We start from the raw sequence: 8,038 nt of genomic DNA, 5'->3' as shown, positions 1-8,038 counted from the left end.
TCAAAGATTGCATTACCAAGAACCGTAATCGCCGGCCAATTATTTTTTGACAAAACGCTCTTTTATGCATTGAGAGAGAGAAGTGGTTTTTGAGGGGAAGGAAGGAGGAAAGTCTAGCACTATCTTCTGTAACCCATGCAGGAGCACCGCTCAGCGCCAGCAGAGTGGCGGAGATGTGTATAAAAGAGAGAGAAGGTAGGAGGGAGAAAGGTAGAGGGCCGTCCTAGCAGCATCAGAGCAGCCCAGCCGAGAGGGCCCAGTGGGTTCGACCGGAAAAGTAGGCTGGAGGTAGACCGTATAGGAGGTGGCCCAGCAAAAGCGAAGTAGTGGCGGATCAGGAAGCCCGAGGTGGTGGGGTGGCCGTTAGGCCATCCGTCTTTGTAGAAATTTCCTATAGTTTCGCTGAGAGCCCCGACGAGTCGAGGTACTCGACGACACTTAGGAAGGCTGGTAGCTGATTACGACAGGGGAAGAGGATATCTTCCTGTCGTGAACAGGGGAGCCCCAGGCGGTGGAACTCTTGCAGAAGTCGGGCGGTACTGCAGGTGAGCAGGGCAGGCCAGCAGAAGGTGCTCCAGAGTCTCTGGTCCACCACAGGAGCCACAAGTTGGCGAGGTGGCTTTCCCAAGGCGGTGCCGGCGGGCTGCCGTCCAGTAGCAGCCAACTCGCAGTCGGAGCAACAACGAGGCATTCCTTCGTAGGAGGCCGTGCTGTGGAAGAGGCCGTGGAGGCCCGGTCCAGGGATACCCGTTTGTCCGGGTGGCAGGCGATGATGTGCCGGCGCAGCCTGTGTCTCGAGGAGTCTGCGGCCGTTACAGCAGGGCTGAGGGAGACGTGAGTGGTGGGCACTTTTTGCAAGAGTGTCCGCATCTTCATTGCCTGGGATCCCCACGTTTGCCGGTAACCAATGCAGGAATAACGAGCATCCTGCGTCCTGAAGGACGGTCAGTCTTGAAGAGAGCGGCGCAACCCCAAGGCTAGCCCTGTCAGGGTTCTACAGGCAGAGCAGCGCCACCTTGGAATCGCAGAAGATGGCTGCTGGGGTCGCTGGTAACTCCTCTGCAAGTAGGTCCACAGCAAGGTGGAGTCCTGCTAGCTCTGCTGCGGCAGAGCTTGCATGCCCCGGGAGACGGCACAGCTTGCTCTTTTGTAGGGCCGGTGCAACGTAGGCTGCTGTGGATGAGCCCGTCTCCGGTATCATGGATCTATCGATGAAGATGTGGAGGTAGTCCCCAAGTCTCTCTTGGAGGAGAGAGGCTGCCGTCTGCTGTAGGGCACATGTTGGGGAACGGTTCATCGAGACACCTGGCAACTCCTTCGAGATAGGGATTGGTGGTCGATGTGGTGGGCCAGGCTGTACAGCGTTTGCAGGCATGTCCCCGATGACTTTATTACCTTCACTTTACTTTTATCATGACTCGACAAAAAGCCTAACTAAGCCCACTGGAATAAAAAGAATGTTTTGTTGTCCTATGCTTTGCCTGGGTCGCTGTGCAAAAAGCTAGGGGTTTCAAGTTTCACCAGTTTGCATGCACTTTGGTGCAGGCTCTAGCTATGTGTTACACCCTAGCCACATGCATTAATTACCATGTTCTGTCCAGTTTGTGCGAGCTCTGGCACATGCTCTGGCTTGCATAAACTCAGATGTAACTCGAAACTCTCGAGCTCCCTGCATAGCAGCCCTGGTGATATATTTCCTAGCCATTTTCCTATTATTCTTAGCTAACTCTAATTTGAGCTCAATATCAGATTATATTAAAAAGAAAACGAACAGACAGTGTTAATGAAAGAGAAAGTGTTAATGTAAAGGACATTACTGTGCTTTGAATGCGGTTCGAATAAGAATTCTAGTGAAAAATGATCTCTAAGAGGACAACCTAGCAGTGGGTACAAGAATTGCTCGAATCTATTCGAAATTCTAAAAAAGAAGAGAGAAGTTTGCGAGAACTCACCACATTTGAAAAGCACTGTGCATGATAACTGGTCCAGCCTTCTGAAGGCTCCTCCTTATCTTTAATTGCAGTGATCATTCGTGTGCTGCTTTGGTATGGCGGCAACGAAACTTGGTCACCAACAATCCAAGAAGATGGAACAGTGGACACCTCATTCTGCTTAGAGAGATGCACAACGCTGTAAGCCGGTCCACCTGGAAAGACAACACACACAAAAACGTAACCACAAAAATAAGTAATCGTCGTACTAGCACGCAAACTATTCAAGTAATGCTGCATTATTCTTGTTCTGTATTGTAAGAAGTCTGGCTGCATGTACTCACCAGCAGTTCTCTCACTTCAGTTGAGTACACTACTGTGCGTAAGCAGATGGGGTGAAAAACACCTTGCAGCCCTCTCCATTTGCCAAGCAAACACGGTTGTGTAGAGTATCATCCTAATTCTGCACTGCTAACCCTTGTGAACGGCTTTTGGCAGCAAAAATAAATAACTGAGATGATGGCACTAGGCACGAATACAAGATACCAACCACAGAAGCTAATTGCAGGGGATGACTCGAGAAGGTTGGCTATAAACACAATGCGACCATTTTTTAGATAGACACGGTCATCCATTTTGATGTTCTTCAATACAGTGCCCTCAATCTTTAGAATAGAGTATTGATGGCCTGTGAAACCCAATGGTTCAGGACCACTACAGTGCTCTCCAGAAAGCTAGGGCAGCTAATGTGGTACAGGCAAATTACCTTCACTGAGGCAACTTTGTTCATGAAGACACCTGAAAGTCTATTGAAGAACTTGAGCTTTTGACTTGACTAGCGTCTTCAGCTTGTATAGGAAGATCTCGATAGGCAGAAAACTTATCTATATGACCAGTCTGGTGGACATAATCAGCAAGATGCAGCAGAGAATGCGCAATGTACACATAGATACCCTTGCCATAAAGTGAGCCAGCCTCAGAAACAAACTTCTGCAGAAGGTTCTCAACAACATCAGCATTGTATGCAGCATATTTGGACAAGCAGAAATGCAAATATAAATGCTGAGAGTCATGAAATGATCAAAAGCTTTTTTTCAAGCTCTCCTGAACTCTACTGCTTTCCAATTTTCCAAGAACCACATGAACCGGGGCCTCCTTTCATGTCACTTAGCACTGTGGCGCCAAAGTCAAAAAGTGTCGCAGCCAAATGTAGCTTCGAGCCTGAGCGCACCTTTTTTGAAGATTGTTTTTTTTGACTCCCAGTAGTGAACTAGCAGCTCTATCATTTTACCTGGACACACCAGATGCATATAACTGAGGGAAAAGTGGTTTACCATTCCAGCACCTTGGCACCGGAAAGGGTGTACGCTGTGATTGTGATCTTTCTGAAGAAAGGTTTGAAAGTCCTCATCTGTTTCGCAAGGGGCTGTCCCGGAAAAATGACTTTCTTATCTAGGACAGAGTGCACACCCTTTTGAGCACACTTTTCGCAACCAGAATATGCAGTGTTCCCCTTTGTGTACTTGATATAAGCCCTGGCCGGTGGGCATCACACACAAATGGAAGTGAGTCTCGCAGCATATGACTTGCCGCTGTACAAAGTCCCATTCTAACAAGCTCTTTAAACAGTTGACTCATTGTAAAAAGCTTTCATGTACGAAGTTATGTCCCCGGGATTGCTGTCCTTCATAAAGGGCAGCAAGAAAAGGAGAACAGAGATTTTTCTTAATTAACACAAGTATTGGTCAAAACTGCCTCCGAAAGCTGCAGAAAATAGGAAGCCCAGCCACATTTACAAATAATGAGAGCGTCTGGCACTCTGTTGAAATGTGCTCTGTTAGACTGGATGTTATTCCAAAGTAATCGTACACTCCACTCCATTCAGACTCAGTTTCTTTCAAAGTCTTCAGTAATGTTCTCGCATCTGCAGGTAGCTCCGGGTGGAAAGGCTTCAGCACCATTAGAGAAGTCAGGTGGGAAGCTCGCACTGTATAGCGACTGCCCACATGTGCAGGTTGCTCTCAACAGAAGTCTCGGTACTGTGCCCAGTTACTACATAGGGACTTGTCCCCTCATCTTCAGAGCTATTCGAAAACACATGTTCGGCGTTAGGCAATATGAGAGCGCCTGGTCCTGCGCCCCACGAAGAAAAGCGGCATACGCCATCCTCGTCTGTGACCGATGGGCAAGATAAGCTGACTCCGCCGTGCAACGAAGGGCGCTGAGCAGTCGGGTCACTAATACCGGTGTCACATGACCACTTTTGAAAGTGATCAAGGCCGATCCGAATCGAAATTTGCGACTGCGATTGGCTTTCTCGTGTAGCTTGCGCAAAGGGAGCCGGCAATGTCCTGACTGGTGTTGTACGAGTCGCGAGCCGCTTTTTTCGTCAAGACGATAGATTGGATTAGTTACAAGCACTGCTCCAGGAGGGCGCCTGTAAACGGCAATTTTTTTACGTGAACACCCGCTGTCACGCGCAGGCCCCGGCGAGCCTGGTTCCATTTGTATATGGCATCGCGACAGACCAAACACAAAGAAGACCATAGGACAAGCGCTCGTCCTGTGGTTTTCCTTGTCTCTGTATTTCGTCTGTAGCGCTTTCATGTACTAAAAGGGCACACGCCAGCTCTCGATGTCAGTGACAGTAGGACTGCCGCTAGTCGGCAGAGTCTCCGACAAAAAGATAATGCGAAATCTAGGATGAATGATTCATACTTTGCAATCTCATAAACACAAAATAAAATAGTACAATACAGCATTATTACATAATGTAATGATAATATGCTGCCAACTACATTTGTTTAAGCGCTTAGGGTATGCGAACGCTTTTCGTTTCGGTTTTTGTTTTATATGCAGCATGCCCCTCTGCTGCTGCTGCCGCCAAACCAACCCACAGTATTATGAAGTGCGCGCAAATAGGATAATTTATACAAGACATACAGTTAGCATGACACATTGGATAAATTTATTTTGAAGATGCACCTGTACGCTTGCACCCAGAACGAGCAATGTTGTAGCAATCATATATATATATATATATATTATAGAGTGTCGTAATCTGACTGCCAGATGTCGCAATTAGAATTATATCCGTGTTAGGTATCCAAATTTTGGGTACACCCAGTTGTGTTTGTAAGATACCTTACAAACACAAATGGGGGTCTTATCCCAAATGTACATTTGTGATTGGATGGAGGGAACATACCCAGCTAGGTTAAAAAATAATGGTTGGTCAAAGTGTCCGGTCGCAATGCATTGGTGTTCCAGTTTCTTTGGTGCTTCAATGCATAAAACAGCGGTTTCTTAAAAAAAGTAACTGGAACACCATCGTTTCGTCGGACACTGAAAATTAATATCTCGGAACTGGTGCTGTTGAGGGAAATCGTTCCAAGTGGATACGCTGTGCGAATAACTCGGCGGCTGTAGTTCGTAGATTAAAATATGTGGCGTAAATAATCAGTGAAAAAGTTAATCAGCGTAAGTACGTTAATTATTCAATTAATTCCATATTGTGAATTCTCGTAGAAGTAATGGCAGCCTCGAATAATTTAGAGCATGGGTTAGGACTGCGCTATTTGCCATAGGCAATTAAAGAAAAAATTTGGTGCAGCTAAAGACGCTCTATATATATATATATATATATATATATATATATATATATATATATATATATATATATATAATAGAGAGAGAGAGAGAGAGAGAGAGAGAGAGATAATCAGATTGCTTGCGGTTTGCCACCCCCTTCCCCCCATGTCGAGAAATATTTGGTACGTCACTGAGTGGATGATGAGATGGACGGTTCTGAAGATGGCGGTTTTGATTTCGGTGAAATCTAGAAGGCGTATCGTTAGTGTGGACGTTTCGGTTGTGTTTGTTGTACCGTGTTTGTTGCACAACTGTTGCCGTGCTTTTCTGCCGCTGTTGTAATTTGTGGAGACGCCGTTACTTTTACGCATATTAATTTTAGGGGCTTGCGCGATAATGCTTCAGATATTTAGTTCTGACCTGGCAGTTTCGATGCTAGCTAGTATTGTGTAGCCGGTTTTAAAAGTTATAATTGAACCGAAAGATGAATATAGAAGACAGCGAAATAAGTAAAGAAACAGAGAAAATAGAATTTATTTTTATTCATTTATCTGTTCATTTTTCACCCTGCATGCATAGAGGTGAACGCAAAGTTAACGGACTCCAATATCGAATGCGGATCGCGATAAAGTGTGTGTGTGTGTGTGTGTGGTTAAGATGCACCAAAAACATTCACGACCCATCGGTGTACTTTCATTAAAAAACAATATCATCTTCTGTATGATATTTATTAATTCGGGCCAAATATTCCTATTATTATTATTATTATTATTATTATTATTATTATTATTATTATTATTATTATTATTATTATTATTATTATTATTATTATTATTATTATTATTATTGCATTAAATGAAGGTCCTATAGACCTCTAAGCCCTATAAAAGAATACTGGCAAGACTCGGAGTACCTAGAATTGAACAGCTTTCTTGGCAGCCAGTTTCGGTTTTGGGCTTGCGCCTATCTTTCCTTTGGTTCCGAAATCCCAAAACTTGATTTGACGCATAAAAAGAGTAGAAAAAAACATATAATAGTCTAAAATGTCATGTAATACTTATAAAAATAACTTGTTTTGTCTTCCTTGACCACCGAATAGGTACGTGGTGTCCAAATGTTGACGTCAACGACGTTTTTCTGGCTCCCGAAATCGCATGCAGTACTTTCAACCTGCGAAAGCATAGCCTTTGAGATCCGCATTTTAAATTAAAAGGAGACTGTGGACAGCCACGTTTTTAAGGCAAGCTTCAGTGTCTTGGGGGTGTAGCTCAGATGGTAGAGCGCTCGCTTAGCATGCGAGAGGTACGGGGATCGATACCCCGCACCTCCACTTTTTCTTTTTCCCCCTTATTTTTCCCAAACTGGAGCGCAAGCTTTTAGAAGTTAAATTAAGAGTTTCACACATTTTAACGCCACTGTCTCGTGTTTCCAAAACTTCATTAAGGCTTAAGTGATTCATTATTAATTATTTTGTTACGGTATAGGCACACCGATTAAGTAATTAGACAGTTTTAGTATAGCGTACGCTATTCCATTGCGTACGCTAAAAAATAGCGGATCGTCACTGCGCATGCGCTGAACGCTAAACGAAATAGCGGGTATAGCGGGCGTACGCAACGCTAACGAGTTAGCGTTAGCGTTTTTGCGGGGTTTGCGGAGCTTGCGGGAAACATGGCGGCGGTCCGGGCTGCCCACTTCGAATTGAATTTGGCGTTGCTTTTGTAAAATACACTTCGTTCGTAGCAAATGACTGTGTAAACGGCTTTCGCTTAGTCTCAGGCCGCTTCGACGACAGAGTATTATGGATAACCTCGTGGTGTTTTCGAGATCGCTTCTTGTTTCGAACGAGTCAAAGCCTAACGAAAGAAGCGTTCGAGATGTCAGCGCCACCTTTCGCGAAAGGCGCGAAATAGCCGCAACGATGACATATGGCCTCTGAGATCCGAAGATATCGCCGGCCAACTAAAATTGTAGAAAACGTGCGCTGCTTAGCGTACGCTATATTAGAGACTTTTAGCCTGTCCGCTATTCCGGTAAACGGGAGCAGTTTGGGCGGATTACCGGATTTGCGGGGGCGTAGCTAGATCGCTGCAGCCGCCTGGTAGCGTAGAGTTCAACCAGACAAACACTGAGCTAAAACTGCAGTAACCCACCATATCCTGCTTCGCTAGTGGTGCAAATTTTTGGCAGCGGCGTAATTGTGAACACGATTACGCCACTGTCGAATATTTACACCAGCAGCTAAGCAGAATATAGTAATTAGCTCTGTGTTTGTGTGGTTGAGCTTTGCACCACCAGCTGGCGCCACCAATCTGGCCACTCACGTTTACGCCCCCGCTATACCGGCAAACCGCCCGCACTTGCCGGAATACCGGACACGCTAAAAGTAGGGAGTTTTAGAATAGGGGCCCCAATAGTTTGGGGCCCCAAAGAGCTTTGCGGGTGTTAGCGTTGGGGCACGTAGGAGTGAAGAGTTTTAGAATAGGGTTTGACGTTTGCGGATAGCGTCTTGCGCT

The 8,038-nt window shown here is 45.5% G+C and overlaps 1 non-coding gene across 1 annotated transcript; it reads left to right on the top strand.

The window, feature by feature from the left end:
- The first annotated feature begins 6,779 nt into the window (after positions 1-6,779).
- On the top strand, positions 6,780-6,852 carry TRNAA-AGC (transfer RNA alanine (anticodon AGC)). The gene has a single exon. It is a non-coding gene; the product is annotated as a tRNA-Ala (tRNA).
- The last annotated feature ends 1,186 nt before the right edge of the window (positions 6,853-8,038 follow it).

The sequence above is a fragment of the Dermacentor variabilis genome, chromosome 5 (assembly GCF_050947875.1).
Source record: "Dermacentor variabilis isolate Ectoservices chromosome 5, ASM5094787v1, whole genome shotgun sequence".
NCBI lineage: Eukaryota > Metazoa > Arthropoda > Arachnida > Ixodida > Ixodidae > Dermacentor > Dermacentor variabilis.
Note: the sequence above shows the minus strand (reverse complement) of the source record. Positions and strands in the feature narration are given on the sequence as shown.